The sequence below is a fragment of the Phascolarctos cinereus genome, unplaced genomic scaffold, assembly GCF_003287225.1.
Source record: "Phascolarctos cinereus isolate Bilbo 61053 unplaced genomic scaffold, phaCin_HiC Scaffold_9;HRSCAF=440, whole genome shotgun sequence".
Classification (NCBI taxonomy): domain Eukaryota; kingdom Metazoa; phylum Chordata; class Mammalia; order Diprotodontia; family Phascolarctidae; genus Phascolarctos; species Phascolarctos cinereus.
In genome coordinates, this window is record NW_027556402.1 from 156,642,666 (window position 1) to 156,649,479 (window position 6,814).

Here is a 6,814-nt window from a genome sequence, read left to right on the forward strand (position 1 = left end):
TCCACTGGTGCAAATAGACAACAGCTCCTGGAATCTAGGCAACTTGCCTAGGGTCACACGGCCAAAATGTAGCAGAGTTGACATTGAAACCCAGGTTTCTCTGGTTCCAAGGCCTGTTTGTTCTCTATCCTGATAGCATGAGACATCTAATAGACAGCATAGGAAGATGTCTAGACACTGTTCTTAAAGGGAGAAAGATTTTGAGGCAGAAAGGTCTTTGAGGTACTTCTTTAAAAGGGCTTAAATTTAACCAACCTTACAAAGCTAGTGTATGTCTGGGGAAGGACTTGCACCTATCCCAAAGAGGGTATCTGCTTTATAAAGTGGCTGTGAAGGTCAAATGACATTGTACATGTGAAAGGGATTCATAATCTGTAAAGTTATATACAAATGTAAGCGATTATTGTCATTGATGAGGGAGGTATCATAGAAGATGATGTTGGGTCAGGTCCTACCTCAGATCTATATAAAGAATTGTACTAGTACTCTTAACCTCTTTTTTTTTTTTTGAGGCAATCTGGGTTAGGTGACTTGCTCAAGGTCACACAGCTAAGTGTCTGAGGCCAGAATCGAACTCAGGTCCTCCTGACTCTTCACCTCTTTTGAAAGGCATCTCAAAGACCTTGCTGCCCCCAATACCTTCCTCCTCTATTTGGATGCCTTAATTCTCTGCTCCAGACATTCTCTCTGGGCATTTGCCATGTCTGAAGTGCTCTCTCTCTCTCTCTCCTTCACTTAGACTACTGACCTCCCTAGCTTCCTTTAAGTTCCAACTAAAATCCCACCTCCCTCAGGAAGCTTTCCCCAACCCCTCTAAATCCCAGTCCCTTCCTTCTGTTCATTATTTCCTATTTACTCTATATCTAGCTTGGCTCTGCATTTTATTTGTTTACATGTTTCCCTCTTCCTTATTAGACCATAAGCTCCTTGAGGGTAAGAACTGTCTTTTGCCTCTTTTTGTATCCCCAGCCCTTAGCACAGAGCCTGGTACATAGTAGGTTCTTAATAATTGTTTATTGAATTGAATTGTGATGGCTCCTGGCATTTCTACCCTTGAAATCCCTTCTATTAACATAAGACAGTCTCCAGATGGCTCCTGTTAACCTGCAATTTCCCAGCAAAGGAAATGAGGCAAGCTGGTGAGATGGAAAGCCTGATCTCTGCTAGGTTTGTGCTCTCTCTTTCTCTCTCTCTCTCTCTCTCTCTCTTCTTCTCTCTCTCTCTCTCTCTCTCTCTCTCTCTCTCTCTCTCTCTCTCTCTCTCTCTCTCTGATGTTGGGCAAGTCACTTAAACATGTTCAGGGTTTCTTCATCTGTAAAATGAGGAAATTGGAATAGATGATCAATCACTCAGTCTTTATTAAGCATCTACTATATGTGGTAAAAGACAGTCCCTTACAATCTAATGATTAGATGATCTCTAAACTTCCTTCAAACTCCCATGATCATTATGATTTAGGGGATTTCTAAATCCCTTCTAGTTTGAACATTCTGTGGGTGTGCCATTAATCCAATTAGCCATCTGTGTGTCACTTCAGAAAGCAATGAGTTGGCATCTGGGTTTCATGAAAAGAAAAAAAAACCCCAAAAACCATTGCCTTTGCAAACAAGGGAGTTCTGCTCTGTCACTAACTACCCTTGCAACTTTGAACGGGGTCACTTTTTACCACCTCGAACTTCAATTTTCTCCTATGTAGAATTAGGGGGTTGGCTTAGATGATCTTTTAGGTCCTTCCAGCTTTAATGGTCTGGAATGCTGAGAAAAGAGATACAGGACAGGTAAGTTTTTGTTTATATCAAGGATGTAAAACATAGAAACAAATAAACTAGCATTTCTATAACGCTTTAAGATTTGCCAAGTGCTCTCTCTGCATATATTATTTCATTTGAGGGGCACGTCAACCCTGGGAAGTAGATGCTATTATTATCCCCATTTTACAGATGAGGAAATGGAGGCAGGCAGGGGTTGGGTGACTTGGGCAGAGTCATAAGCTAGTAAAAAGTGGAGACAGGCTTTCTCCAGCACTCTATGCACTGTGCCATTAGATTGAGTTGGTGGTGATGGGGTGGGTGGAAAGGGGTGCCCAGAAGCTCCTGGGGTTGGGGGGGTGTTGCTAAGTGGCAGCCTGAGAGCACCTGCTGGGAGGAGGAGACCTCCTCCGGAAGGGGCAGGAAAAGGGTGGAGGGGATGAGGTTTCTGATTGCCTAGCAGTGTCCCCCTCAGTGACAACTCCCAAGACACAGTTAACAGGAAGTTAATGCCCAGCTGCTGGCACCCATTCCCACTTCAACTTGTTTTTCAGCATTTTGTAAGCCACTGTGGCCAGGCTAATCAGAGAGCCCTGTGGAAAGATGAGCTGATAGGTCTAATCCTTCCTCCAAGGGGGAGGGGGAGGATATGGAAGGAGCAGGTGACATATTGTGCTGATGGCTTATGAAACAGCAACTCATCACAGCTCTGCCAGCTCGGGTTTGGGAAGAATGATCCAGTGGATGGAGCTGGGAGGGCCATAGGATTAGACCGTCAGCTTTTGTTGTTGTAACCACCTGATAGGCATGACCTTTGAAAAGGAGAGGTCTCATCCATTCCCTTCCTTGGAGTTGGGTAGAGGTCTGGAGAGGGTCCTGGGGCCACGCAGAATCTCGGGGGTGCCTCTCCTAGAAGCCAAGTTTGGAGGAAGGCATCCCCCCCAGCACCCTAGGGGCTCAGCAAGTGTGGTGCAAACACCGTCCTTGAAATGCTGCCTAGAGGAGGGAGAGATTTAATCTCTGCCAAAGGTCAAGGAACACGTTGCAACATCTGCTCGAGATCTCCAGGGCCGAGGCCATCTCGCCTCTCGCACTATAAACAAGGGATGGTGCTTTGCTGGAGAGGAAGAGGGGCATTTTGTGCAGACAGCTTCCAGCTGGGATCCAGCCAGGTAGCTCCCCGGCCTGGGCAGGTGGCCCTCAGACGGAGGCCAGGCAGGAGGAGCTGCTTGGTTCCAATGACTCCCTGTAGGATCAGATACAAACTCCTGTTAGGCATTGAAAGCTCTTCACATTTACCTTCACTCCAGTCTCCCTTTCCAGGCTTATTTCACATTACTCCCCTTCACACCCTCTGTGGAGGAGCCAGACAGACATACTTGCTCTTTCTTACACAAAACACTGTATTTCCTACACCATACCTTTACCCAGGCTGTCCAGATACCTGGAATACTCTCCCCTGACCCCCCCCTTTTTTTCTTTGTTTCTCAGAAAGCCTGTCTTTCTTCAAAGCTCAGCCCAGGCAGCATTTCCTTTGTGAAGCCTTTTCCTGATTCCCTCCCATTTCTGAATTGGTATTTACTTTGTGTGGGGGCAGGTAGATGGGACAGCCCAGCCTGGACTCAGGAAGACCTGACTTCAAATCTGGCCTCAGACTCCTACTAGCTATGTGATCCTGGACAAGTCACTTACCCCTGTTTGTCTCAGTTTCCTCATCTGTAGAATGAGCTGGAGAAGGAAATGACAAAGCACTCCAGTATCTTTGCCAAGAAAACCCCAAATGGGGTCATGAAGAGTGGGACACAACTGAGAAACAAAAGAAATTTGTGAATATATCTTGCATATACTCATGTGTTTGTATACATATTGTTTCCCCTGATAGAATATAAGCTTCTGGAGGACAGGAACTGTTTCATTTTTGTGTTAGTTTCCTTAACACATTGCCAAGCACATAACAGGCATTTAATAAATATTTGTTGGTTGACTAGTAATGGATAGGTTGGGGGGAGGGGAGGACAGGAAGACCGCGTAAACATTTTCTTCTTTAAAAAATATATTTTTTCTTTTTTAATCATGAACTTAAACATCAACAAATGCTATCTACTATACAAGGAAGAACAGAAAAGAGAATTGTGCAGGAAAGTGAACTTCTGTGATTTTATTTCTTACTTTATTTTTTTTTTTGGTGAGGCAATAGGGTTTAGTGACTTGCCCAGGGTCACATAGCAGGTAAGTGTTAAGTATCTGAATTTAGATTTGAACACAGGTCCTCCTAACTCCAAGGCTGGAGCCATCTAGCTGCCCCAACTTCTGTTATTTCAGCATGCATATTTAATCCCTTTTAAAAAGTATATTAAAACCAGGGAGGAACAAACCTATTCAGCTTGTCTTTGGAAAGTTCTTTTCACTGTAGTTTTAAAACATTTCTTTGTCACTCTTTTTTCTTTCTTTTCTTTCATTTCATTTCATTTCTTTTTTCTTTTGCATTGCTATCACTACCCAAAATGCCTTTCCTCCCCCACAGAATCCTTTCCTTCCAGGGGTATGTAGGAGGCAGCTCTGATGAGCTTCTGATGAGCTTGTTAAATTTTCAGCGTGAGCATATATATCTTAGAAATCTTTAAGTTACAAATTAGGGCTTGATTTATTGTTTTATTATTATGTAGGCTTTAAAAAGTGACGAAGAAAATGTTAATCATGAAGATTAAACTTAAAAGTATGTCCTGTGTACATTTCCCCTCTATTTCCATCAGCCAATTGTTAAATATTTGCAGTACTTCTAACAAATAAGTAAAGTCAAGCAAAATAAATCAACACACCCTCACAACATTTTCCTTAAGCCTCCCCTCCCACTTAAAATGACTCAGACCCTGGGCATAGGCTCAGCACCCCAGAGAAGGAAGGCATAGCTTAGGGGTAAGAGCAGAGAATTTGGAGTCCAAGATTTTAGTTCTGGCTCCATTTATTAGCCAGTGTGACCTTAGGCTGGTCACTAAACATCTCTGAGCCTCAGTTACCTTATCAGTAAACTTCAGTTAATAATGCTTCTAGCACTTACCAACTTAACCAAACGTTGTCCGGACAGTGTTTAAAGTAAAGTTTAAAGGGCTAAGTCTTGTGACAGATAAGGCTAGGCCCTGTCCTGGGGTATGGTAAGGGCAGAGTTTGCTTCAGGCTTTGTCCTGGAGTTTTGGGTGGGGTGGGGTGGGTCTGATTTAAGAAAGGCAAAGTGGTATCTTAGTAAAAATAGCCCTGGATTCATGACCAAACGTAGCCAGTCTCAGCTACCTGGGATATTTAGTTATCCTAAGTATCTTCATCTTCATACAGTTTCTTCATCTGTATTGTTAAGTCATGTCCAACTCTTCAACTCTTTATGAAGCTCTTTGGAATTTTCTTGGCTAAGATACTGCTCATTTTACAGATGAGGAAACTGAGGCAAACAAGGTTAAGTGATTTGCCCAGGGTAACACAGCTAGTAAGTATCTGAGGCTGGACTTGAATTCAGGCCTTCCTGATCCCAAGGCCAGCATGCTACCCATTGAGCCACCTAGTTTCATCAGTAAAATGAGGCATCTGGAGGCAATCTCATCCCTTTCAGTTCATATTCCTATTATAAAAGGTGGACAAGGCTAAGAAATCCATCCTTCCTTGCTTGGCACAGGCTACAATATATCTCAGCACAACAGTGCCATAGAAAGAAAGGAAAGTTGGGAGATGTGGGTCACATTAATTTTTCCCATTAATCACACAAGACTTATTTTCCCATGGTCAGATTTCCTTTGCACTCTGCCCAGTTTCCATGACTTTGGCTCACCTGACTGTCATGGAGTCCCTCCTGAGTTTTCTTGGTAGGTCAATGGCTGGTAAGCAGCTCCAGAGAACAGGACAGCCCCTTAGGCCTGTTCCAAGGACCCCAGGCTCTGCAGAGGTCCAGTCACATGGTGCTCACCATCACTGTCCAGCTGGAAGTTTTCTGCTAAATATCAAGCTTCCTGTATTTTCTCCTTACAAAGCATATGACACCGATATTTTATGACAGATCTTCAGGATCATGTGTCACTTTTTATGTCACTTTGTCTAAAACCCTTGTATCAAGTGCTGCCCCTTGGGCTTAAGGAAACATCCGGCAAGGAAATGTGGCCCCAAACTTAGCTCTGTCCCCTGCCTTCCCTTCCCCACCCTAGCATTTTTATTCTGCTTCCTCACTTCATCAATTCACATCAACAAATATTTATTGAGCATTTACTTTGTGCAGTGGGGGCTGGGTGAATGGGTAGGGTGGGAGCAGGGGAGTAGAGAAAGTTGGGACATGGAACAAAGGTGCTGCTGTTTGTCCTTCCTTCTGGAAGAGGACCTTGACATCAGGGAGGCGATACCAAGACATGCAAGTGAACCGGATTTAAGTGAGGGAGGGCTGTGCAAAGTCACCAGCTTCACTCTCTCCTGCCCAGAGCCATCTGGGTCCAGTGGCTAGATATCTATGAGAACAATTGAAGATGGCCCAGGCTGCAGTGGGAGACCTTGACCTTTTCAAGCTAAGGTCTTCAACAGGTCTCAGTTTGATGCCTATTCAGTGATTAAGGGTAGGTAAGAAATGAGGTAGAGAATGGCCTCGTTAAAAAAAAAAAAAAAACAAAGGTAGGTAAGACTCAGGCACCTCACTGGATAGAGGGCTGGCCCTGCAGTTAGGAAGTCCTGGGTTCATATTTGGCCTCAGACACTTCCTATCTGTGTGACCCTGGCCAAACTTGGCCTCTGTTTTCTTCAACCGTAAAGCGTGGGTAATAATAGCACCTACCTTGAGAGGCTGTTGTGAAGGATCAGATGAGATAATATTTGTAAAGTTATTTGCAAACCTTAAAAGCCTACACAAATGTAAGCTAGCAGTAGGAATTTAATGCTGAAAGAGATCATCTATTTCAACAAACTCATTTTGCCCAAGTGGAAATTGAGGCCCAGGAGTAAAGTTATCTGACCGAGGTCATACAGATAGTAAGAAGAAACTTAGATTAGCAAGGAGGATCTGGGGTCAAGACCCACTTTTGACATCAGCTGTGTGACCA

The 6,814-nt window shown here is 43.9% G+C and overlaps 1 long non-coding RNA gene across 1 annotated transcript; it reads right to left on the bottom strand.

Moving 5' to 3' along the window:
- Positions 1–1,242: 1,242 nt before the first annotated feature.
- LOC144455109 (uncharacterized) lies at positions 1,243–5,710 on the bottom strand. Its single transcript, XR_013483775.1, has 3 exons — positions 5,566–5,710; positions 3,441–3,554; positions 1,243–2,994 (listed from the first exon to the last, which is right to left on the bottom strand). It is a non-coding gene; the product is annotated as an uncharacterized LOC144455109 (long non-coding RNA).
- Between the last annotated feature and the right edge of the window lie 1,104 nt (positions 5,711–6,814).